The sequence below is a fragment of the Triturus cristatus genome, chromosome 1_1, assembly GCF_964204655.1.
Source record: "Triturus cristatus chromosome 1_1, aTriCri1.1, whole genome shotgun sequence".
In the NCBI taxonomy this organism is placed as follows: domain Eukaryota; kingdom Metazoa; phylum Chordata; class Amphibia; order Caudata; family Salamandridae; genus Triturus; species Triturus cristatus.
In genome coordinates, this window is record NC_140579.1 from 493,796,562 (window position 1) to 493,822,892 (window position 26,331).

The 26,331-nt window shown below is 49.4% G+C and overlaps 1 pseudogene across 1 annotated transcript in view; it reads left to right on the plus strand.

Annotated features, from left to right (window-relative positions):
* Positions 1-26,331, plus strand: part of LOC146870462 (large neutral amino acids transporter small subunit 2-like) — a 351,489-nt pseudogene that overhangs the window by 255,750 nt on the left and 69,408 nt on the right. The window contains exons 6-7 of the transcript XR_014978319.1: positions 20,486-20,589; positions 22,152-22,248. The product of XR_014978319.1 is annotated as a large neutral amino acids transporter small subunit 2-like (transcript). The remainder of the gene's footprint in view (positions 1-20,485; positions 20,590-22,151; positions 22,249-26,331) is intronic.

A 26,331-nucleotide genomic window follows, 5' to 3' on the forward strand; every position in this document is an offset into this window, starting at 1 on the left:
CAAACAGACTATTCAGGTCAATCCACAGCACTTTTGACAATTTCACAAACCTATCTACCTGCCTATACCACTCGACGGGCTTTTCTCTCAATCGAGGGAAATCATTAGTGAATGATAAAATATCCTGTCTGGTCCATGGAACATGTACATATCCTCCTCCAGGTATTTCTCTCATAGGATAATTATCCACCGGTTTCTCTTTTTCTCTCACTGGAAATGCTGAATAAGTTGTTCTATCTTCAGCTTCGTCTCTTTTCTTATACCACCTATCCTTCCACTTTTCTACATCACCCCATCTTCGCAATAATGCTACCATTTCCTTAATCTGTCCTGTTCTACCAGTAGCATTCAAATTCTCAATATCCTTCTCTGTAAAATCCATCCTGTAGGTTTTTTGTAAAGCTTTCACTTTATCAATGTCAACTCCCTGTTCATTCGCTATTGCTCTTAGCCTGTCATGTGTATTTCTTGCTCTCCAGGTAATGTTCTTACACATGAACATTAGTTCACCATCATGATGACTCTTCAGAATTTCTGTTGGAACTGTTCCTGTAACAAGCTCTTCTAGTTCTACACGTAACCTAGCCACGTCAATTACTTGTGAATCTTTATCCTTTTTCTGTAGAACTTTCATCCAATCATTCAAATCTTCAACTGTTATTTCAGCAGTTTTTCTCACTGGAACCACTCTCTTCTGCGGTTCTAAAATTGGCATCCCTGAACAACTAGCTTCACTAGCATCTAATATTTCACTACCTATGTCATGTCTTGATTGTCTCAGGTCACTTCTTTCTGCTCTTTTGCCTGAATCTCCTGAAGGACCAACTGAATTTGTCAAATTATTCCCAACATATGGAATCACTAGTCCATTCTCACCTGTCCTCTGTTTGTCAAACACAGGCATAACCGGACCTATAGTTACAGGCACTGTAACAGCTTCCAGATTCTTCGTTAACTCCCTAATCTTCTCAGTCAACTCTGTTGTAGTTCTGGCTAATTGTCTGGCATTCTCATCAAGGTAATGATCACTTCTTACCTCAGGTGTCTCATTTTCTGTCTCACTGACACAAACTGTATCTCTTATCGGAGAAACAACTGGTGTACTTTTGTCTGGTTCTGGTCTATATGGAGGTGGTCTCTTATAAATCATGTCATTTAAGACCTCATCCTCATACTCATTAACTCCATATTTTCTCATTTCTGACTCAGGAACCCTTTCTGCTCCTCCTTCAACTGTTCTCATCGGATATAATCCCTCTGACATACTAACATCTCGCCACCTTTTCATTCGATCATGATGAGTCTCACGATCATGTCTCCTCCCAAACATGTATCTGTAGTACCCTCCAGATCTCTGTTTTTCTCTCTCATGTACTTCCTCTTCCCATTCCACTAAAGCCTCGAACTGTGTAGGTCTCGGTTTCGGGTCTAGACATAACATCTTTTCCCGTAAATTTCTCAACACGGCCAGATTAAATGAACCATGTTCTGGAAATGCTAGAACACCATCTTCTTTAGTATACCTAACCCAATTCTCCAACCATATACAGGTATGAAACCCATGTCTTGCAGCCATGAAGGATGCAGGTGTTTTCGGTGGAGGTAACAACTCACCCTCTCTCGTTTTAACATCTTTATCCTTGCTAAACCACTTCTTAATTTTATCAAAAAATGTTTTCTTCTTTTTCTCTTCTTGGTAATACATTTTAGCGTTTACCAAAAAACTCTCTACTCTTTCCGTATTATAAATATACAATACGAATTTTCAACCAATAGCAGCGCGACTCACACTAACGCACCAATCCTGGAGCGTCTACGTCACTAAATAGCTCTTCCAATCCTTGCGCGGCTCACACTAATGTACCAATTCTAGCGCAAGCACTATTCTGATCTACTATCCAATCAGAGCGCGGTCTTTCTGACGTCAACAGTTGCTGCAGTCGCTTGTCTCCTGTCTTCTGTCACTCGTCTACCCCTCCTTTACAAAATCTTTTCAGTAGACTTCGTGTCAAAATTCCTACAAAATCTATTAGTTACAACATAAAAACATCTCCATTGTCTACTTCGCTAACCTCAGAATAGTAAAAGAGAGTCTATTTCACAAGAAACCTCTCGTTGACACAGTAGCACTTCCCTCTACTCTGCCCTTCTAACATACATTCATTAACTGTTTCCTCTAGGACTTGTCCAAAGAGTCTTACAGTCAATTAAATATACGAACATTCACGCACATTCATACAAGGAAATATAGTTCATACATACAGAATCCTGCTTCCCGAGAACAGCGAACAATCTGCTCCACTACAGAATTATAACATACATCAACTATACAGCTCTCCACTGTTCAGTTTCTCAAACAACCTCAGAGAATACCTATTACTTCTCCCGCGATAAGCTTTAACGGTAATCCTTACAGATCCCTGGGACTTAAGACCAGAGTTTCACAGATAACCTTCACTACCATACACACTCCTTATATACCAGAAATATCTAATAGTAACATACGACGATGTCACTGATTCCGAACCCAGACAATGTGACGCGCAACTTCAATTGTCACACGTTATTCCTTACAATTCCGTCTTTCCCGAGAGCAGCATATACTTCCCTCTGCCCTACTACGGAACTGCTACCAGCTCCCAAGTTCCAGAAGCACTACATATAACTCAACATTACGACTCCAACATATAGTATTAGTACATATACCAACATCAATCAATAATCAATAATCAATAAGCTAATGTACATGTAATCTTATCAGATCAAGACAATCATCAATAACCATCCTACTCTGCTACCAGGAAATTGATAGAGATCAGGGTGTGTATAATATTCCCACTACCACAGATAGAGTAATCTCACAGTTACACGCACATACATTCATCATACGCTAGGGCCCATTTCACTAACATACGCTCAAATACTCTACCAGCAGCAATAAACCTGTGGAAAGAAAACTCCTAATCACCCTGCATCTATATCGAGGTCGATAAGACCTGGTTATTGTGACTGTCCATAAACATAATCTATACAACCTATACGAATAATCAAAATATAATACACAATAATTGACAAGAAATAATATCCAACACCATGTTCAAGTTATATTGCTTTATCTAAAATTAGTCAAAGAAAATCAAGCAGCATAAATCATTTTTCTCATAGTTACCTATTCTAGCTAAATGTCAGAACGGGTCAGGACAAGTCTCTCGGTAAAGTCTCTCAAGACGAAGTCCCTTCAGCATCAATCCTCAGCAACGCAGATTCGGTACGCGGCAAAGGCAAATGGCAAGTGGCAAGACCCTCTCTAGGCTAACAATTCTTATACTGAATCGAACAAAAGAAAGATACATAGGAAAGTTGTAATGTCTGCTGGACCGCTGAGCACAACGAGAAGGAAAGGATGTAACATTGCTACATTCGAAAATCTCCGCTCAGGAAAAATCACAAAATAAAGACTACGGAACAGGAACCAAGAATCACAAATGTATCTTGTTAGTTCTACTTCTCCTCGGCAATAAGACCAATGCTCAGAGTCTTTCTCTAAGGCTCCTTTGTTTTCCCAAGGCTGCCAAGGACGTTCCATTTCACTCGAAGATTACCCAGGCTGCTGATGTCCTCACGGAAAATTTCACAAGGCAAGCAAGGACTGTGGTCAGCTGACTTCAGGACCATATTCAGCAGGGCTCTCTTCCATCACAGTTTTCTACTTTCAAATCGAGGTCAGGCTTACAAAATCGGCCTTCTTTAACTAGGCCACCATGGGCCACAATAGACCAGCTTAATTAAAAGAAACAAAAACAACGTTACCACAGCATAGTGATTAAACAGTGTTAACCCCACTAATACCCTTATGTGTATGCATCTATCTAGCACTTGCAACATAGAAAAGCATTAATTCGGAAAGCGTTTTGTGCTCAAAATAAACAGCACATAGCAACATTTAAGTTAAACCAGATTGGTCGCACACTGCTACACCTACCAGGCGTGTTCCCCCAATGAAAATGGTCCCTGAAGGTCAGCGTCGGCGGATACACCTATGCTCGAGTGTGAATGCAAGTATGCGTGGCGTGTGCCATCCCTGGACACGTGTTTCGAGGTGGTTGCCTCTCGTCAGCAGGGAGTAGGAAAATGTGTGGGGTTGCTGTGTAAGCTGCTAAAATCGTTATCAGGTCTAGTACCTCTCGTAGCGCGCAGGTGCGTAACCATGAGTCCGTCGACTCCACCGGCTCAAGGGAGCCTGAATATAATGTTAAACCAGATTGGTCGCACACTGCTACACCTACCAGGCGTGTTCCCCCAATGAAAATGGTCCCTGAAGGTCAGCGTCGGCGGATACACCTATGCTCGAGTGTGAATGCAAGAATGCGTGGCGTGTGCCATCCCTGGACACGTGTTTCGAGGTAGTTGCCTCTCGTCAGCAGGGAGTAGGAAAATGTGTGGGGTTGCTGTGTAAGCTGCTAAAATCGTTATCAGGTCTAGTACCTCTCGTAGCGCGCAGGTGCGTAACCATGAGTCCGTCGACTCCACCGGCTCAAGGGAGCCTGAATATAAAGTTAAACCAGATTGGTCGCACACTGCTACACCTACCAGGCGTGTTCCCCCAATGAAAATGGTCCCTGAAGGTCAGCGTCGGCGGATACACCTATGCTCGAGTGTGAATGCAAGTATGCGTGGCGTGTGCCATCCCTGGACACGTGTTTCGAGGTAGTTGCCTCTCGTCAGCAGGGAGTAGGAAAATGTGTGGGGTTGCTGTGTAAGCTGCTAAAATCGTTATCAGGTCTAGTACCTCTCGTAGCGCGCAGGTGCGTAACCATGAGTCCGTCGACTCCACCGGCTCAAGGGAGCCTGAATATAAAGTTAAACCAGATTGGTCGCACACTGCTACACCTACCAGGCGTGTTCCCCCAATGAAAATGGTCCCTGAAGGTCAGCGTCGGCGGATACACCTATGCTCGAGTGTGAATGCAAGTATGCGTGGCGTGTGCCATCCCTGGACACGTGTTTCGAGGTAGTTGCCTCTCGTCAGCAGGGAGTAGGAAAATGTGTGGGGTTGCTGTGTAAGCTGCTAAAATCGTTATCAGGTCTAGTACCTCTCGTAGCGCGCAGGTGCGTAACCATGAGTCCGTCGACTCCACCGGCTCAAGGGAGCCTGAATATAAAGTTAAACCAGATTGGTCGCACACTGCTACACCTACCAGGCATGTTCCCCCAATGAAAATGGTCCCTGAAGGTCAGCGTCGGCGGATACACCTATGCTCGAGTGTGAATGCAAGTATGCGTGGCGTGTGCCATCCCTGGACACGTGTTTCGAGGTAGTTGCCTCTCGTCAGCAGGGAGTAGGAAAATGTGTGGGGTTGCTGTGTAAGCTGCTAAAATCGTTATCAGGTCTAGTACCTCTCGTAGCGCGCAGGTGCGTAACCATGAGTCCGTCGACTCCACCGGCTCAAGGGAGCCTGAATATAAAGTTAAACCAGATTGGTCGCACACTGCTACACCTACCAGGCGTGTTCCCCCAATGAAAATGGTCCCTGAAGGTCAGCGTCGGCGGATACACCTATGCTCGAGTGTGAATGCAAGTATGCGTGGCGTGTGCCATCCCTGGACACGTGTTTCGAGGTGGTTGCCTCTCGTCAGCAGGGAGTAGGAAAATGTGTGGGGTTGCTGTGTAAGCTGCTAAAATCGTTATCAGGTCTAGTACCTCTCGTAGCGCGCAGGTGCGTAACCATGAGTCCGTCGACTCCACCGGCTCAAGGGAGCCTGAATATAATGTTAAACCAGATTGGTCGCACACTGCTACACCTACCAGGCGTGTTCCCCCAATGAAAATGGTCCCTGAAGGTCAGCGTCGGCGGATACACCTATGCTCGAGTGTGAATGCAAGTATGCGTGGCGTGTGCCATCCCTGGACACGTGTTTCGAGGTAGTTGCCTCTCGTCAGCAGGGAGTAGGAAAATGTGTGGGGTTGCTGTGTAAGCTGCTAAAATCGTTATCAGGTCTAGTACCTCTCGTAGCGCGCAGGTGCGTAACCATGAGTCCGTCGACTCCACCGGCTCAAGGGAGCCTGAATATAAAGTTAAACCAGATTGGTCGCACACTGCTACACCTACCAGGCGTGTTCCCCCAATGAAAATGGTCCCTGAAGGTCAGCGTCGGCGGATACACCTATGCTCGAGTGTGAATGCAAGTATGCGTGGCGTGTGCCATCCCTGGACACGTGTTTCGAGGTAGTTGCCTCTCGTCAGCAGGGAGTAGGAAAATGTGTGGGGTTGCTGTGTAAGCTGCTAAAATCGTTATCAGGTCTAGTACCTCTCGTAGCGCGCAGGTGCGTAACCATGAGTCCGTCGACTCCACCGGCTCAAGGGAGCCTGAATATAAAGTTAAACCAGATTGGTCGCACACTGCTACACCTACCAGGCGTGTTCCCCCAATGAAAATGGTCCCTGAAGGTCAGCGTCGGCGGATACACCTATGCTCGAGTGTGAATGCAAGTATGCGTGGCGTGTGCCATCCCTGGACACGTGTTTCGAGGTAGTTGCCTCTCGTCAGCAGGGAGTAGGAAAATGTGTGGGGTTGCTGTGTAAGCTGCTAAAATCGTTATCAGGTCTAGTACCTCTCGTAGCGCGCAGGTGCGTAACCATGAGTCCGTCGACTCCACCGGCTCAAGGGAGCCTGAATATAAAGTTAAACCAGATTGGTCGCACACTGCTACACCTACCAGGCATGTTCCCCCAATGAAAATGGTCCCTGAAGGTCAGCGTCGGCGGATACACCTATGCTCGAGTGTGAATGCAAGTATGCGTGGCGTGTGCCATCCCTGGACACGTGTTTCGAGGTAGTTGCCTCTCGTCAGCAGGGAGTAGGAAAATGTGTGGGGTTGCTGTGTAAGCTGCTAAAATCGTTATCAGGTCTAGTACCTCTCGTAGCGCGCAGGTGCGTAACCATGAGTCCGTCGACTCCACCGGCTCAAGGGAGCCTGAATATAAAGTTAAACCAGATTGGTCGCACACTGCTACACCTACCAGGCGTGTTCCCCCAATGAAAATGGTCCCTGAAGGTCAGCGTCGGCGGATACACCTATGCTCGAGTGTGAATGCAAGTATGCGTGGCGTGTGCCATCCCTGGACACGTGTTTCGAGGTAGTTGCCTCTCGTCAGCAGGGAGTAGGAAAATGTGTGGGGTTGCTGTGTAAGCTGCTAAAATCGTTATCAGGTCTAGTACCTCTCGTAGCGCGCAGGTGCGTAACCATGAGTCCGTCGACTCCACCGGCTCAAGGGAGCCTGAATATAAAGTTAAACCAGATTGGTCGCACACTGCTACACCTACCAGGCGTGTTCCCCCAATGAAAATGGTCCCTGAAGGTCAGCGTCGGCGGATACACCTATGCTCGAGTGTGAATGCAAGTATGCGTGGCGTGTGCCATCCCTGGACACGTGTTTCGAGGTAGTTGCCTCTCGTCAGCAGGGAGTAGGAAAATGTGTGGGGTTGCTGTGTAAGCTGCTAAAATCGTTATCAGGTCTAGTACCTCTCGTAGCGCGCAGGTGCGTAACCATGAGTCCGTCGACTCCACCGGCTCAAGGGAGCCTGAATATAAAGTTAAACCAGATTGGTCGCACACTGCTACACCTACCAGGCGTGTTCCCCCAATGAAAATGGTCCCTGAAGGTCAGCGTCGGCGGATACACCTATGCTCGAGTGTGAATGCAAGTATGCGTGGCGTGTGCCATCCCTGGACACGTGTTTCGAGGTAGTTGCCTCTCGTCAGCAGGGAGTAGGAAAATGTGTGGGGTTGCTGTGTAAGCTGCTAAAATCGTTATCAGGTCTAGTACCTCTCGTAGCGCGCAGGTGCGTAACCATGAGTCCGTCGACTCCACCGGCTCAAGGGAGCCTGAATATAAAATTAAACCAGATTGGTCGCACACTGCTACACCTACCAGGCGTGTTCCCCCAATGAAAATGGTCCCTGAAGGTCAGCGTCGGCGGATACACCTATGCTCGAGTGTGAATGCAAGTATGCGTGGCGTGTGCCATCCCTGGACACGTGTTTCGAGGTAGTTGCCTCTCGTCAGCAGGGAGTAGGAAAATGTGTGGGGTTGCTGTGTAAGCTGCTAAAATCGTTATCAGGTCTAGTACCTCTCGTAGCGCGCAGGTGCGTAACCATGAGTCCGTCGACTCCACCGGCTCAAGGGAGCCTGAATATAAAGTTAAACCAGATTGGTCGCACACTGCTACACCTACCAGGCGTGTTCCCCCAATGAAAATGGTCCCTGAAGGTCAGCGTCGGCGGATACACCTATGCTCGAGTGTGAATGCAAGTATGCGTGGCGTGTGCCATCCCTGGACACGTGTTTCGAGGTAGTTGCCTCTCGTCAGCAGGGAGTAGGAAAATGTGTGGGGTTGCTGTGTAAGCTGCTAAAATCGTTATCAGGTCTAGTACCTCTCGTAGCGCGCAGGTGCGTAACCATGAGTCCGTCGACTCCACCGGCTCAAGGGAGCCTGAATATAAAGTTAAACCAGATTGGTCGCACACTGCTACACCTACCAGGCGTGTTCCCCCAATGAAAATGGTCCCTGAAGGTCAGCGTCGGCGGATACACCTATGCTCGAGTGTGAATGCAAGTATGCGTGGCGTGTGCCATCCCTGGACACGTGTTTCGAGGTAGTTGCCTCTCGTCAGCAGGGAGTAGGAAAATGTGTGGGGTTGCTGTGTAAGCTGCTAAAATCGTTATCAGGTCTAGTACCTCTCGTAGCGCGCAGGTGCGTAACCATGAGTCCGTCGACTCCACCGGCTCAAGGGAGCCTGAATATAAAATTAAACCAGATTGGTCGCACACTGCTACACCTACCAGGCGTGTTCCCCCAATGAAAATGGTCCCTGAAGGTCAGCGTCGGCGGATACACCTATGCTCGAGTGTGAATGCAAGTATGCGTGGCGTGTGCCATCCCTGGACACGTGTTTCGAGGTAGTTGCCTCTCGTCAGCAGGGAGTAGGAAAATGTGTGGGGTTGCTGTGTAAGCTGCTAAAATCGTTATCAGGTCTAGTACCTCTCGTAGCGCGCAGGTGCGTAACCATGAGTCCGTCGACTCCACCGGCTCAAGGGAGCCTGAATATAAAGTTAAACCAGATTGGTCGCACACTGCTACACCTACCAGGCGTGTTCCCCCAATGAAAATGGTCCCTGAAGGTCAGCGTCGGCGGATACACCTATGCTCGAGTGTGAATGCAAGTATGCGTGGCGTGTGCCATCCCTGGACACGTGTTTCGAGGTAGTTGCCTCTCGTCAGCAGGGAGTAGGAAAATGTGTGGGGTTGCTGTGTAAGCTGCTAAAATCGTTATCAGGTCTAGTACCTCTCGTAGCGCGCAGGTGCGTAACCATGAGTCCGTCGACTCCACCGGCTCAAGGGAGCCTGAATATAAAGTTAAACCAGATTGGTCGCACACTGCTACACCTACCAGGCGTGTTCCCCCAATGAAAATGGTCCCTGAAGGTCAGCGTCGGCGGATACACCTATGCTCGAGTGTGAATGCAAGTATGCGTGGCGTGTGCCATCCCTGGACACGTGTTTCGAGGTGGTTGCCTCTCGTCAGCAGGGAGTAGGAAAATGTGTGGGGTTGCTGTGTAAGCTGCTAAAATCGTTATCAGGTCTAGTACCTCTCGTAGCGCGCAGGTGCGTAACCATGAGTCCGTCGACTCCACCGGCTCAAGGGAGCCTGAATATAAAGTTAAACCAGATTGGTCGCACACTGCTACACCTACCAGGCGTGTTCCCCCAATGAAAATGGTCCCTGAAGGTCAGCGTCGGCGGATACACCTATGCTCGAGTGTGAATGCAAGTATGCGTGGCGTGTGCCATCCCTGGACACGTGTTTCGAGGTAGTTGCCTCTCGTCAGCAGGGAGTAGGAAAATGTGTGGGGTTGCTGTGTAAGCTGCTAAAATCGTTATCAGGTCTAGTACCTCTCGTAGCGCGCAGGTGCGTAACCATGAGTCCGTCGACTCCACCGGCTCAAGGGAGCCTGAATATAAAGTTAAACCAGATTGGTCGCACACTGCTACACCTACCAGGCGTGTTCCCCCAATGAAAATGGTCCCTGAAGGTCAGCGTCGGCGGATACACCTATGCTCGAGTGTGAATGCAAGTATGCGTGGCGTGTGCCATCCCTGGACACGTGTTTCGAGGTGGTTGCCTCTCGTCAGCAGGGAGTAGGAAAATGTGTGGGGTTGCTGTGTAAGCTGCTAAAATCGTTATCAGGTCTAGTACCTCTCGTAGCGCGCAGGTGCGTAACCATGAGTCCGTCGACTCCACCGGCTCAAGGGAGCCTGAATATAAAGTTAAACCAGATTGGTCGCACACTGCTACACCTACCAGGCGTGTTCCCCCAATGAAAATGGTCCCTGAAGGTCAGCGTCGGCGGATACACCTATGCTCGAGTGTGAATGCAAGTATGCGTGGCGTGTGCCATCCCTGGACACGTGTTTCGAGGTAGTTGCCTCTCGTCAGCAGGGAGTAGGAAAATGTGTGGGGTTGCTGTGTAAGCTGCTAAAATCGTTATCAGGTCTAGTACCTCTCGTAGCGCGCAGGTGCGTAACCATGAGTCCGTCGACTCCACCGGCTCAAGGGAGCCTGAATATAAAGTTAAACCAGATTGGTCGCACACTGCTACACCTACCAGGCGTGTTCCCCAATGAAAATGGTCCCTGAAGGTCAGCGTCGGCGGATACACCTATGCTCGAGTGTGAATGCAAGTATGCGTGGCGTGTGCCATCCCTGGACACGTGTTTCGAGGTAGTTGCCTCTCGTCAGCAGGGAGTAGGAAAATGTGTGGGGTTGCTGTGTAAGCTGCTAAAATCGTTATCAGGTCTAGTACCTCTCGTAGCGCGCAGGTGCGTAACCATGAGTCCGTCGACTCCACCGGCTCAAGGGAGCCTGAATATAAAGTTAAACCAGATTGGTCGCACACTGCTACACCTACCAGGCGTGTTCCCCCAATGAAAATGGTCCCTGAAGGTCAGCGTCGGCGGATACACCTATGCTCGAGTGTGAATGCAAGTATGCGTGGCGTGTGCCATCCCTGGACACGTGTTTCGAGGTAGTTGCCTCTCGTCAGCAGGGAGTAGGAAAATGTGTGGGGTTGCTGTGTAAGCTGCTAAAATCGTTATCAGGTCTAGTACCTCTCGTAGCGCGCAGGTGCGTAACCATGAGTCCGTCGACTCCACCGGCTCAAGGGAGCCTGAATATAAAGTTAAACCAGATTGGTCGCACACTGCTACACCTACCAGGCGTGTTCCCCCAATGAAAATGGTCCCTGAAGGTCAGCGTCGGCGGATACACCTATGCTCGAGTGTGAATGCAAGTATGCGTGGCGTGTGCCATCCCTGGACACGTGTTTCGAGGTGGTTGCCTCTCGTCAGCAGGGAGTAGGAAAATGTGTGGGGTTGCTGTGTAAGCTGCTAAAATCGTTATCAGGTCTAGTACCTCTCGTAGCGCGCAGGTGCGTAACCATGAGTCCGTCGACTCCACCGGCTCAAGGGAGCCTGAATATAAAGTTAAACCAGATTGGTCGCACACTGCTACACCTACCAGGCGTGTTCCCCCAATGAAAATGGTCCCTGAAGGTCAGCGTCGGCGGATACACCTATGCTCGAGTGTGAATGCAAGTATGCGTGGCGTGTGCCATCCCTGGACACGTGTTTCGAGGTAGTTGCCTCTCGTCAGCAGGGAGTAGGAAAATGTGTGGGGTTGCTGTGTAAGCTGCTAAAATCGTTATCAGGTCTAGTACCTCTCGTAGCGCGCAGGTGCGTAACCATGAGTCCGTCGACTCCACCGGCTCAAGGGAGCCTGAATATAAAGTTAAACCAGATTGGTCGCACACTGCTACACCTACCAGGCGTGTTCCCCCAATGAAAATGGTCCCTGAAGGTCAGCGTCGGCGGATACACCTATGCTCGAGTGTGAATGCAAGTATGCGTGGCGTGTGCCATCCCTGGACACGTGTTTCGAGGTAGTTGCCTCTCGTCAGCAGGGAGTAGGAAAATGTGTGGGGTTGCTGTGTAAGCTGCTAAAATCGTTATCAGGTCTAGTACCTCTCGTAGCGCGCAGGTGCGTAACCATGAGTCCGTCGACTCCACCGGCTCAAGGGAGCCTGAATATAAAGTTAAACCAGATTGGTCGCACACTGCTACACCTACCAGGCATGTTCCCCCAATGAAAATGGTCCCTGAAGGTCAGCGTCGGCGGATACACCTATGCTCGAGTGTGAATGCAAGTATGCGTGGCGTGTGCCATCCCTGGACACGTGTTTCGAGGTAGTTGCCTCTCGTCAGCAGGGAGTAGGAAAATGTGTGGGGTTGCTGTGTAAGCTGCTAAAATCGTTATCAGGTCTAGTACCTCTCGTAGCGCGCAGGTGCGTAACCATGAGTCCGTCGACTCCACCGGCTCAAGGGAGCCTGAATATAAAGTTAAACCAGATTGGTCGCACACTGCTACACCTACCAGGCGTGTTCCCCCAATGAAAATGGTCCCTGAAGGTCAGCGTCGGCGGATACACCTATGCTCGAGTGTGAATGCAAGTATGCGTGGCGTGTGCCATCCCTGGACACGTGTTTCGAGGTAGTTGCCTCTCGTCAGCAGGGAGTAGGAAAATGTGTGGGGTTGCTGTGTAAGCTGCTAAAATCGTTATCAGGTCTAGTACCTCTCGTAGCGCGCAGGTGCGTAACCATGAGTCCGTCGACTCCACCGGCTCAAGGGAGCCTGAATATAAAGTTAAACCAGATTGGTCGCACACTGCTACACCTACCAGGCGTGTTCCCCCAATGAAAATGGTCCCTGAAGGTCAGCGTCGGCGGATACACCTATGCTCGAGTGTGAATGCAAGTATGCGTGGCGTGTGCCATCCCTGGACACGTGTTTCGAGGTAGTTGCCTCTCGTCAGCAGGGAGTAGGAAAATGTGTGGGGTTGCTGTGTAAGCTGCTAAAATCGTTATCAGGTCTAGTACCTCTCGTAGCGCGCAGGTGCGTAACCATGAGTCCGTCGACTCCACCGGCTCAAGGGAGCCTGAATATAAAGTTAAACCAGATTGGTCGCACACTGCTACACCTACCAGGCGTGTTCCCCCAATGAAAATGGTCCCTGAAGGTCAGCGTCGGCGGATACACCTATGCTCGAGTGTGAATGCAAGTATGCGTGGCGTGTGCCATCCCTGGACACGTGTTTCGAGGTAGTTGCCTCTCGTCAGCAGGGAGTAGGAAAATGTGTGGGGTTGCTGTGTAAGCTGCTAAAATCGTTATCAGGTCTAGTACCTCTCGTAGCGCGCAGGTGCGTAACTATGAGTCCGTCGACTCCACCGGCTCAAGGGAGCCTGAATATAAAATTAAACCAGATTGGTCGCACACTGCTACACCTACCAGGCGTGTTCCCCCAATGAAAATGGTCCCTGAAGGTCAGCGTCGGCGGATACACCTATGCTCGAGTGTGAATGCAAGTATGCGTGGCGTGTGCCATCCCTGGACACGTGTTTCGAGGTAGTTGCCTCTCGTCAGCAGGGAGTAGGAAAATGTGTGGGGTTGCTGTGTAAGCTGCTAAAATCGTTATCAGGTCTAGTACCTCTCGTAGCGCGCAGGTGCGTAACCATGAGTCCGTCGACTCCACCGGCTCAAGGGAGCCTGAATATAAAGTTAAACCAGATTGGTCGCACACTGCTACACCTACCAGGCGTGTTCCCCCAATGAAAATGGTCCCTGAAGGTCAGCGTCGGCGGATACACCTATGCTCGAGTGTGAATGCAAGTATGCGTGGCGTGTGCCATCCCTGGACACGTGTTTCGAGGTAGTTGCCTCTCGTCAGCAGGGAGTAGGAAAATGTGTGGGGTTGCTGTGTAAGCTGCTAAAATCGTTATCAGGTCTAGTACCTCTCGTAGCGCGCAGGTGCGTAACCATGAGTCCGTCGACTCCACCGGCTCAAGGGAGCCTGAATATAAAGTTAAACCAGATTGGTCGCACACTGCTACACCTACCAGGCGTGTTCCCCCAATGAAAATGGTCCCTGAAGGTCAGCGTCGGCGGATACACCTATGCTCGAGTGTGAATGCAAGTATGCGTGGCGTGTGCCATCCCTGGACACGTGTTTCGAGGTAGTTGCCTCTCGTCAGCAGGGAGTAGGAAAATGTGTGGGGTTGCTGTGTAAGCTGCTAAAATCGTTATCAGGTCTAGTACCTCTCGTAGCGCGCAGGTGCGTAACCATGAGTCCGTCGACTCCACCGGCTCAAGGGAGCCTGAATATAAAATTAAACCAGATTGGTCGCACACTGCTACACCTACCAGGCGTGTTCCCCCAATGAAAATGGTCCCTGAAGGTCAGCGTCGGCGGATACACCTATGCTCGAGTGTGAATGCAAGTATGCGTGGCGTGTGCCATCCCTGGACACGTGTTTCGAGGTAGTTGCCTCTCGTCAGCAGGGAGTAGGAAAATGTGTGGGGTTGCTGTGTAAGCTGCTAAAATCGTTATCAGGTCTAGTACCTCTCGTAGCGCGCAGGTGCGTAACCATGAGTCCGTCGACTCCACCGGCTCAAGGGAGCCTGAATATAAAGTTAAACCAGATTGGTCGCACACTGCTACACCTACCAGGCGTGTTCCCCCAATGAAAATGGTCCCTGAAGGTCAGCGTCGGCGGATACACCTATGCTCGAGTGTGAATGCAAGTATGCGTGGCGTGTGCCATCCCTGGACACGTGTTTCGAGGTAGTTGCCTCTCGTCAGCAGGGAGTAGGAAAATGTGTGGGGTTGCTGTGTAAGCTGCTAAAATCGTTATCAGGTCTAGTACCTCTCGTAGCGCGCAGGTGCGTAACCATGAGTCCGTCGACTCCACCGTCTCAAGGGAGCCTGAATATAAAGTTAAACCAGATTGGTCGCACACTGCTACACCTACCAGGCGTGTTCCCCCAATGAAAATGGTCCCTGAAGGTCAGCGTCGGCGGATACACCTATGCTCGAGTGTGAATGCAAGTATGCGTGGCGTGTGCCATCCCTGGACACGTGTTTCGAGGTGGTTGCCTCTCGTCAGCAGGGAGTAGGAAAATGTGTGGGGTTGCTGTGTAAGCTGCTAAAATCGTTATCAGGTCTAGTACCTCTCGTAGCGCGCAGGTGCGTAACCATGAGTCCGTCGACTCCACCGGCTCAAGGGAGCCTGAATATAAAGTTAAACCAGATTGGTCGCACACTGCTACACCTACCAGGCGTGTTCCCCCAATGAAAATGGTCCCTGAAGGTCAGCGTCGGCGGATACACCTATGCTCGAGTGTGAATGCAAGTATGCGTGGCGTGTGCCATCCCTGGACACGTGTTTCGAGGTAGTTGCCTCTCGTCAGCAGGGAGTAGGAAAATGTGTGGGGTTGCTGTGTAAGCTGCTAAAATCGTTATCAGGTCTAGTACCTCTCGTAGCGCGCAGGTGCGTAACCATGAGTCCGTCGACTCCACCGGCTCAAGGGAGCCTGAATATAAAGTTAAACCAGATTGGTCGCACACTGCTACACCTACCAGGCGTGTTCCCCCAATGAAAATGGTCCCTGAAGGTCAGCGTCGGCGGATACACCTATGCTCGAGTGTGAATGCAAGTATGCGTGGCGTGTGCCATCCCTGGACACGTGTTTCGAGGTGGTTGCCTCTCGTCAGCAGGGAGTAGGAAAATGTGTGGGGTTGCTGTGTAAGCTGCTAAAATCGTTATCAGGTCTAGTACCTCTCGTAGCGCGCAGGTGCGTAACCATGAGTCCGTCGACTCCACCGGCTCAAGGGAGCCTGAATATAAAGTTAAACCAGATTGGTCGCACACTGCTACACCTACCAGGCGTGTTCCCCCAATGAAAATGGTCCCTGAAGGTCAGCGTCGGCGGATACACCTATGCTCGAGTGTGAATGCAAGTATGCGTGGCGTGTGCCATCCCTGGACACGTGTTTCGAGGTAGTTGCCTCTCGTCAGCAGGGAGTAGGAAAATGTGTGGGGTTGCTGTGTAAGCTGCTAAAATCGTTATCAGGTCTAGTACCTCTCGTAGCGCGCAGGTGCGTAACCATGAGTCCGTCGACTCCACCGGCTCAAGGGAGCCTGAATATAAAGTTAAACCAGATTGGTCGCACACTGCTACACCTACCAGGCGTGTTCCCCAATGAAAATGGTCCCTGAAGGTCAGCGTCGGCGGATACACCTATGCTCGAGTGTGAATGCAAGTATGCGTGGCGTGTGCCATCCCTGGACACGTGTTTCGAGGTAGTTGCCTCTCGTCAGCAGGGAGTAGGAAAATGTGTGGGGTTGCTGTGTAAGCTGCTAAAATCGTTATCAGGTCTAGTACCTCTCGTAGCGCGCAGGTGCGTAACCATGAGTCCGTCGACTCCACCGGCTCAAGGGAGCCTGAATATAAAGTTAAACCAGATTGGTCGCACACTGCTACACCTACCAGGCGTGTTCCCCCAATGAAAATGGTCCCTGAAGGTCAGCGTCGGCGGATACACCTATGCTCGAGTGTGAATGCAAGTATGCGTGGCGTGTGCCATCCCTGGACACGTGTTTCGAGGTAGTTGCCTCTCGTCAGCAGGGAGTAGGAAAATGTGTGGGGTTGCTGTGTAAGCTGCTAAAATCGTTATCAGGTCTAGTACCTCTCGTAGCGCGCAGGTGCGTAACCATGAGTCCGTCGACTCCACCGGCTCAAGGGAGCCTGAATATAAAGTTAAACCAGATTGGTCGCACACTGCTACACCTACCAGGCGTGTTCCCCCAATGAAAATGGTCCCTGAAGGTCAGCGTCGGCGGATACACCTATGCTCGAGTGTGAATGCAAGTATGCGTGGCGTGTGCCATCCCTGGACACGTGTTTCGAGGTGGTTGCCTCTCGTCAGCAGGGAGTAGGAAAATGTGTGGGGTTGCTGTGTAAGCTGCTAAAATCGTTATCAGGTCTAGTACCTCTCGTAGCGCGCAGGTGCGTAACCATGAGTCCGTCGACTCCACCGGCTCAAGGGAGCCTGAATATAAAGTTAAACCAGATTGGTCGCACACTGCTACACCTACCAGGCGTGTTCCCCCAATGAAAATGGTCCCTGAAGGTCAGCGTCGGCGGATACACCTATGCTCGAGTGTGAATGCAAGTATGCGTGGCGTGTGCCATCCCTGGACACGTGTTTCGAGGTAGTTGCCTCTCGTCAGCAGGGAGTAGGAAAATGTGTGGGGTTGCTGTGTAAGCTGCTAAAATCGTTATCAGGTCTAGTACCTCTCGTAGCGCGCAGGTGCGTAACCATGAGTCCGTCGACTCCACCGGCTCAAGGGAGCCTGAATATAAAGTTAAACCAGATTGGTCGCACACTGCTACACCTACCAGGCGTGTTCCCCCAATGAAAATGGTCCCTGAAGGTCAGCGTCGGCGGATACACCTATGCTCGAGTGTGAATGCAAGTATGCGTGGCGTGTGCCATCCCTGGACACGTGTTTCGAGGTAGTTGCCTCTCGTCAGCAGGGAGTAGGAAAATGTGTGGGGTTGCTGTGTAAGCTGCTAAAATCGTTATCAGGTCTAGTACCTCTCGTAGCGCGCAGGTGCATAGCAACATTTAAACATGAAAACACGCACGTTATTGTTAAACAGCACATTCATGCGCACCCACGTGTAACTCTCTCTTATTAGGACAAACGGATTGATTAATATAAACACACTCGCACAAGACAAATAATTAATTGCTAGTAATTAATAAAATTAATATGACAAATAGACATGCCAGAGCTTCAAAAACCAACGAATTTTCAAACAGAAAACTCTGCTCCAGCAAGGACAGTTTGAGAGAATGACTGCCAGGCCTACAGATCTGGAGCGGGGTCAGGCAGCACCTGACATGTGGCTCAGCCGTCCTTCCACGAGCATGCATGCCTCAGTAGTGCCTTCTCCCAGTGCTCCTGCTGGGTGTCTTGTCATCGCATCGCAGACCTGTGCAGGGCGCGGTGGGTGTTTGGAGGGAGTGGAAGCGAGCGAGCTGACATGACCAGGTTAGCAGCGGCGCCTCCGTAGGAAGGGGTACGAGGGTCCCTCTCTACTGACTGGCATCCAGAAAACACTGCATGTATTCTCCGTCACCTCCATGTACTCTACCTTAGATTTGTCCTCACCTGCGGCAATGTATAGTGTGAACTCCTACTCTGCAACGACAAAACCCGTATTATTGACATTCCTCAGATGGCCTGCTCTTAAAAACCAAAAACCGGGACATTCTAAAAACATAGAAGTAGGACTTCAGTTTTACACCGAATGGCTGAGCAAATGGCACTAGCACACACACCGAGGGGCACTAGGCCTAAGAAGAATTAAATGCAACTTTAAACATGACATCTCTATCAATAAATGCCTTTCTGCTAGGGCAGCTAACTAATTCTGCACTGTCTGGCACACATGGAAACTTGGCCCCGTCTTTTTTCATTTGCCTCTCTTTAAACAGACAGGAGTTAAATTTTCTTCAAACTCAAGAAAAACATGCTGAGAACTAGGGACACCTGATCACCTCTACGATCCTCAACTAGAATTTGTTTTCACCGTATTAATCTCTGGACCAATCCAGTAAAAATATTCTTGTGGATCTGAATATTTCAGAAACCCACAGGGCTCCGACAAGCATCTAAGGGAACAGCCAGGTCTTTAAAACCTTTAGAAAAAGTGTGTGATTGTTGTTCTGAAATTTCCTCAGGGAGGGAATTCCACAATTTGGCTGCGGCAATTGAAAAGGCTCTCCCGCCCCATCTCACGCTTTTAAACCTGGGAATGGTAAGGAGATGTTTGTTTGCTGACCTGAGATTCCTAATAGGAGCATAGTATCGAAATAAAGCTTTAATGCCATCAGGACCCAGGCCATAGTAAGCATTGTGAGTGAGGCAAAGGGTTTTGAAAATAATTCTGCGATCCATAGGAAGCTAGTGCAAAGAAAGAAGAGAAGCCGAGACTGAGTGGTGTTTAGGCAAGTCCATCACCAGCCTGGCAGTGGCATTCTGCACCAGCTGCAGGCGCCGCAACTGTCCCTTGTTAATGCCCAAATAAAGGGCATTACAATAGTCCAATCTGGACAATATTAGCGCAACGACAACTTGTTTGCGTGAGGCAAATGAGAGAAACTGCGAGATCTTCCTTATAAGCCTGATTAGCCCAAAACAGGTGGCCACCGTCCTGCTAATCTGCAGGTTCAAAGAAAGGGAATTGTCCCAAAACTCCCAAGTTTTTACCATGGGTGACGGGACTTGGGCACGTGCCCAGAGAGTCAGGCCCCCACTCCCCGGACCAAATGTCCAACTTGTCCCCAAAAATAAGAATCTCCGTCTTCTTGCCATTTAATTTCAGATAGTTTTGCACCATCCATGACGAGACTGCTTGCATGCAATTTTTAAAATTGCGAGCGGAGTTACTGATGTTATGAGTGATGGACACCATTATCTGCGTGTCATCCGCATATGACAGCACCTCCAAACCAAAAGATTTTACCACCTCTGCCAGCGGGGCAACATAGATATTAAATAACGTAGGGTTCAAGGAAGAGCCCTGAGGCACTCCGCATGATAGGGGAGTTGAATCCGAATAGAAATTTCCCAATTTCACTGTTTGAGTCCGCTAGCTAAGAAAGGAAGTGAGAAGCCCCAAAGCCGAGCCCCCAATACCTATCGCCCTGAGGCGCTCCACAAGTCTCAGTGGGGATAAGGTATGAAAGGCTGCGGTAAGATCAAGTAAAATTAGTAAGGTGGTTTGCCCTGCATCCACCTGTGTACGAATATTGTAAAAAACCGCAGTGAGCGCAGTTTCTGTGCTATGACAGCTTCTGAACCCATGTTGAGAACCATCAAGGATTTGATGGTCCCTCAAATAGGCACTTAGGTGGGAATTCAGGTGAGATTCTAAAATCTTCGCTGGGACCGGCAAGAGGGAAATAGGACGATAATTTTTCAGTTCCATCGGGTCCATTGAAACGTTTCTCCCTTTAGATGGCAGAGACAAATAGTACTTTTGTTCATAAATACACTTATTAAACGCAAGAGCATAAATCACGTACAAAAACTCATGCTAGGTAACTCGAAAGCGTAAGCACTCATTTCCAGCCTACTTTTCCTTTTACAAACTATTGTTCTCCAGAGATAGTGCTTAGATGCTTCCATTGATGTTAACCAAGGCTACAATTCACTGAATGAGTCAGGTTGTTAACTTAACGTATATGACTTGAAATAATGCTCTCAGTGACATCTGGCAACCTAGACCTGATATCTGACGTTCCTTTAGGTTGGACATCAGGCACTCTTCAAATGTATTCATTTTTTGGCCTATTTTTAGACCCTTTTCAACATATTATTTATGGAGGCCTCATATTCGGCAATACTAATAACACCGCTCAAAGGCGAGACCTATTGGCTATGCCAATCCTTGTTTTCTCTTCCTTTTTTATCCACCATACCACTCTCATGTCTGTCTCATTTCCCTCTCTTCCAGACCTTTGGTGAGAAACTGCTTGGTGTCATGGCTTGGATCATGCCGATATCAGTCGCCCTGTCCACCTTTGGAGGCGTGAATGGCTCGCTCTTTACATCCTCAAGGTGAAGTATCGTCTAAGTGTGAGCAAGTACTATGGAGTGGCCAGCCACGCTAATACCTACTGTTCGCCCTGAAGGCCCCTGTCGGGTTGTATATTACCATGCTGCCAGGAGAGCATAGACTGTTGTTCTAGGACCATAGCATGTGTACATGTGTGCTGTGATTCTCTGCTGTATGTTGGTTGTGTTTGTTTGAGTCTTCTATAATTCATGCTTCAAAGCATTAAGTCTTCAAAACCAAAATGTTCAGGAGAGAGTCTGAAAAGTCCATAATAGCAAGAAGTCCCACAATATTATTGCAGCACAGGAAAGTAAACTGCCACCGCTTAGAGTACATGGGGTGTTGGGCCGTTGAAAAATGACAGCTGAGCATGGTGTCTGGTTAGGACTGTAGCGCTGGATTTCTCTTTTGGGTTTTGAAGTGCAGGCTCTTAAAAGCCAGAAGAGCATTTTACAATGAACTTGGGCCTGTATTTGGAAGCCAGTACACTGATTTAGAAGTGTACTTCACAGAGAGAAATAACCTTGTGCCAAAGTTCAATTGATTACCGTCACTTCACACTAAGTTGTCTCTATCCGATTTGATGGAGTGACAGAAGGAGTAAATAATATCCTATGGGTTACCAAGTTGCCCACAACAGCAACATGACCATGCCTGGAAGGAAGGGAAGTATCCGATAGAACCATTCTTCTGTGCACTTGTGTAATCTGCTGGCATCAGCATGTAACAGGGGTTCTCTCCACCCGTTTAATTTGCATACATACTCCAAACGAAAAAGTACCAATAAAGAATATGGAGAGCACCTGAGGTAATAATTCCAGTTGTACTGTCATTAAGTCTTAACCAGTAGGTGCCTCTCTGTGATTCAAGAGCTACAAGTTTAGCCAGTTGGCAAACCATCCCTGATTGGGTGTCATCCATACAGAAGTGGACAAAAGGCAGTGGTCTTGGAGCAAATCTGTTAGTTGCATTATTCGGATGTTAAAAGTAAGGTCTGGGCAGTGGCGGCTGGTATTTGAAGGTGGTGAGGGGCTCTTGGTTGGGGGTTCTGGGGGGGAGGGAATGAAATATAAAAAATAAAAATAAAACCACTTACCTGCCTTCCACTGCCGGCGCCGCCGCCTCCTCTTAGTCCTCTTCCCTGCTTCCAAGGCAGGAAGCAGGAAGTACCTGGTACCCAGCCTCCAGACAGAGTTGTTATTGGTGAGTGCCGTGCCTTCAGTGACCCTGCTTAAAAGCAGTGGGGCAACGCTCCTCTGCCTTAGCGGATGAGCTGCCACTGGTCCGGGACAGCCACAGGTACACCTCATTGGACACTTGTGGTTCCTTCTGAAACCAATGTCTTTTCTCAGAAGTACATTCTGTGTGATTGTGCCTGGCTGCAGAATGTACATCAGGGCAGCACTAGTTTTGTGTTGACACAACTGTGTAAGGCTGTTCACAGGTGTGCCTTGTTTCTACATGTGCTGTGGTAGATGCATTAGATCATCATCTGTTCACACACCTCTTCCTAGGCGTGTGAAATATTGTTCACCTTTGACCTCGCTCTTTTGTTTCTTTATAGATTATTTTTTGCTGGCGCCCGTGAAGGTCACCTGCCCAGCATCTTGGCCATGATCCACATCAAACGTTGCACCCCCATCCCAGCCTTGCTCTTTACTGTAAGGAAGCATGATGCATCTGTCTGCCTAACTCTTTCTTCTCCCCTCTCAACACTTTACCATTAATCATTTAAGCCAATTACTCACCCACCTTTTGGGTCCTTGTTAATCCAATCATGGCTACAACTCACTCCATGCAGCACCCTATGCATCGTACCCTCTCACCCATAACGATCCTCATATGTTTACAACCACTGTGCATCTCATCTGCCTTTTACTGTTTAGATATCCACGCTTTCCATAGCATACTTATCCATTACTTCCCCTCTCCCTGTGCAATCCCCAAAGGCCAGCCATTCACCAATCAACGTGTTCCAAATACCGCACCTAGCAGTCAGTCGGTGTCCTCTGGCAATACCAACCTCGCTTTTCTCACTGTGTATTGTCTGGAAAACCAGGAAATCATCTGTTAACGCCCATTGGTTATAGTGTCCCTCACAGTTATCATCTTTCCTATTCGTTTGTTTTTGGGGCATTTTCCTCACCTTCACGTTCTTCCAAGTGTGCGCCATCCCACCCTAGACCGTCCGAGCCATCACCTTTCCTTAGTTGCACTATCTCCTTCCTTTTTATATTGATCACATTTCCCCCATTCTGTCGTTTTTTAGGTCTCGCTGAGACAGCGAAAGCTGTCTCTTTGAGACATTTTGTAAGTGGGCTTTCAAAAGTGCTACCCACATGGTTTTGTTGGCCTAGGGCTTGAGTGCACGATGGCGTGCACGTGCACAGCTGCTCCTCTGCTCCTTGCATTCCCCCCTCCCTTCTCACCCAGCCCTTTGATGCTCTGCTCGATTACTTTCACTTTAGCCGCTTTGACCCTTGCATTCCCTTCTCACCCAGCCCTTTGATGCTCTGCTCGATTACTTTCACTTTCGCCGCTTTGATGTTTGATCGCAAACGCGATCACTTCCGCTTGGCATAGCCTGTACTTGTTCTCTTTGTCCTCACATATGCTCTTCCCTCTATGTTTTTCTCTCTGGTCTCACATGTGCTATTCCCTCTGTATTTGTCTCTCTTCCCTCACATGTACTCTTCCCTCTGCATTTTTTCTCTATGCTCTCACATGTTCTCTTCGCTCTGTATTTTTTTCTCTGCCCTCGCATGTGTTCTTCTCTCTATATTTTTCTCTCTGCTCTCACATGCTCTCTTCCCTCTATGTTTTTATCTCCGGTCTAACATGCTCCCTACCCTCTGTATTTTTCGCTTTGCTCTCACATGAGCTCTTCCCTCTCTATTTTTCTCTCCTCCCTCACATGGACTCTTCCCTCTGTATTTTTCTCTCTGCCCTCACGTGCTTTTCCCTGTATGTTTTCCTCTTTGCCCTCAAGTGCACTCTTCCCTCTGATCACATGCATACACAACTATGCACACATACAAACACACACATGCATTTACACACACATATGAACATATACAAACACACACAGACATGCATAAACATATGCATATACATGCACACCAACACACTAACCCCACATACACTTATAAACAAGCACGCACACCAACATACTCAAACACATATACATACACACAAACATGCATACAGAGACATAGGTATACACACAAACATATGTGTACACATCCATGAAGACAAATGAACACAATGACACACCCATACTTGCACACCAACACACACATGCATACACAAACATATACACATACAAACACACACACATGCATACACACACAGATATATACATATAGACACACACACTATGCACACACATGCATCTCCCGTACTGTCTCAGGGGAAGAGTCGGTGTCAGCTGTCTCCTAGAGGGAGATCTCGCATGAGACAGTAAGACTCAGAGACATGTGGCGGTGGGGAGAGACAGACATGCCTCCCTTTAATTGTGTTGTTGCAAGATGGTGACGATCTTCTGCCACTGGTGCATTCAGATAAGCGGCAGGAAGTTCGTCTGACACATGCACTGGTTTCAATTTCGAGAAAGTGGGGTGAACGTTTCACAGATCGGGAGTGTGTGTCAACACGTGTTTCTCCTTCACGGCAAGGCCAATCAGTACGTTTTGTTTAACCGTGTGGTCATGAATCCTTTAATTGCATAAGTGAGCGGGTATGGATGTAAACAAAAATTTAACACTAATACCACATTTTCTGTCACTCTTGTGAACATGTTTGCTGTGAATGTATGAATGAGAATGGCGTTTTAGAATACGTTGCATGGAAAAGGGTCAACATGGTGTATACGTGTTTTTGGGTGTTCTTTTATTTTTTTTGTAATTTATTTTTTATTGCATGGTTAACGTCATGATATACCGGATTCGGATGCTTCATTGCAGATCAGTTGTTTGGCCCGTGGTTATTTACGAGTTTGGAAAATACTTTTGTATTGTTTCGATTCTTTTTGTCTCTGCCCTATCTCTTGGCTGCGTCCTTACTCTCTCCCATCTTCTCTCTCCACCTCTTTGCTACATGTTCTCTCGTAATGTTTTCATTTTCCCCAACTCTCCTCTTTACTCTCTCTAATTCTTTTTTTGCTCCTTTTCTGTCTCTGTCCCTTCTCTCCTCTTTCTCTCCCCACCTGTCCCTTCTCTAACCCCACTCCTCTTCCTCTGCCCGCCCCCCCCATCCCTCTCTCTCGCAGTACTTCAGCATAGGCAGCACCAGGTCTCTGATGCCTTCTCAGTGTTGGCCCTGGGGGTGGAGGAGGTAAGTCAGCCCCCCAAGTGAATCCCATTATCAACAGATAGTGAACCTCTATTTACCAACAAGTACGGAGCGGTCTCGGGTGACAGCTGATGCGAACAGTGATCTGCTCTCGGCCCCAGCAGGGCCTGTGGGGTGGGGGCGTTACCTTACACTAGGAGAGGAAGTAAAAGTGATATCCTCCCCTCCCCCCCACTCCACCTCCGTCTCTCCTCACCCTCCACCTCCGTCTCTCCTCACTCTCCACCTCCGTCTCTCCTCACCCTCCAACTCTGTTTCTCCTCACCCTCCACGTGTCTCTCCTCACCCTCCACCTCACCCTCCTCACCCTCCACATGTGTCTCTCCTCACCCTCCACATGTGTCTCTCCTCACCCTCCACACGTCTCTCCTCACCCTCCACACGTGTCTCTCCTCACCCTCCACACGTGTCTCTGCTCACCCTCCACACGTGTCTCTGCTCACCCTCCACACGTCTCTGCTCACCCTCCACACGTGTCTCTCCTCACTCTCCACCTCCGTCTCTCCTCACCCTCCAACTCTGTTTCTCCTCACCCTCCACGTGTCTCTCCTCACCCTCCACCTCACCCTCCTCACCCTCCACGTGTCTCTCCTCACCCTCCACATGTGTCTCTCCTCACCCTCCACACGTCTCTCCTCACCCTCCACACGTGTCTCTCCTCACCCTCCACACGTGTCTCTCCTCACCCTCCACACGTGTCTCTGCTCACCCTCCACACGTGTCTCTGCTCACCCTCCACACGTGTCTCTGCTCACCCTCCACACGTGTCTCTGCTCACCCTCCACACGTGTCTCTGCTCACCCTCCACACGTCTCTCCTCACCCTCCACACGTCTCTCCTCACCCTCCACACGTCTCTCTCCTCACCCTCCACCCGTGTCTCTCCTCACCCTCCACACGTGTCTCTCCTCACCCTCTGTGTCTCTCCTCACCCTCCACGTGTCTCTCCTCACCCTCCACGTGTCTCTCCTCACCCTCCACACGTGTCTCTCCTCACCCTCCACACGTGTCTCTCCTCACCCTCCACACGTGTCTCCTCACCCTCCGCCTCACCCGTCTCCTCACCCTCCACATGTGTCTCCTCCTCCCCCTCCACATGTGTCTCCTCCTCACCCTCCACAGGTGTCTCCTCCTCACGCTCCACACGTGTCTCCTCCTCACGCTCCACACGTGTCTCCTCCTCACCCTCCACACGTGTCTCTCCTCACCCTCCACACGTGTCTCTCCTCACCCTCCACGTGTCTCTGCTGCACGCCTCACACTGCTGCACGCCACACACTGCTGCACGCCTCACACTGCTGCACGCCTCACACTGCTGCACGCCACACACTGCTGCACGCTGCTGCACGCCACACACTGCTGCACGCCACACACTGCTGCACGCCACACACTGCT